Raw genomic sequence first — 535 nt, 5'->3', positions numbered from 1 at the left:
CAGCAGCCCGGCCGGTTGGTCTGTACGCGCGGCAGTTTACCACCATAAGCGCCCGTGCTGAGCGGCCGGCGCCGCGGTCGTCGCGGCCGCCCGTTTGGTTACTATAAGAGAGCACGTCGGTTCGAGCGGACCGGTCGGCGCAGCGGCGGGCGAGCGGCTATTCTACGATCTCGGTCGAGAAGCAGTCGTTCAGCTCCTCGAGGTCCATTCCTCGACTGTTCTGTACCGCGTTCCGTTGCGAATTTTTCTCTACACAGCATGACCACGGGTCGGTGTCTCAGACCGAATGGCCCTTATGTGGTAAGCCCAGAATGTTGGGTTGGATACAACGTATATTCGTTATACTTGTACGACTCTCACATCAACTCTCAGAAACCCAAAAGGGGTTTTCTATCCGAGCGAAAATATATTTTTCGTATACAAAAATTTAATGGCAAAGACCAAACGAAATACTACACACAAAAAGGGGCGACGAACAAAAATTGTTCGAATGAAATATAATATATACATATAAAATTGAGGTGTCCTAAGAGAG

This window comes from Nomia melanderi, unplaced genomic scaffold (assembly GCF_051020985.1).
Source record: "Nomia melanderi isolate GNS246 unplaced genomic scaffold, iyNomMela1 scaffold0187, whole genome shotgun sequence".
NCBI classification, from domain to species: domain Eukaryota; kingdom Metazoa; phylum Arthropoda; class Insecta; order Hymenoptera; family Halictidae; genus Nomia; species Nomia melanderi.
The sequence above is the reverse complement of the archived record's forward strand: the minus strand, read 5'-3'. Positions refer to the sequence as shown.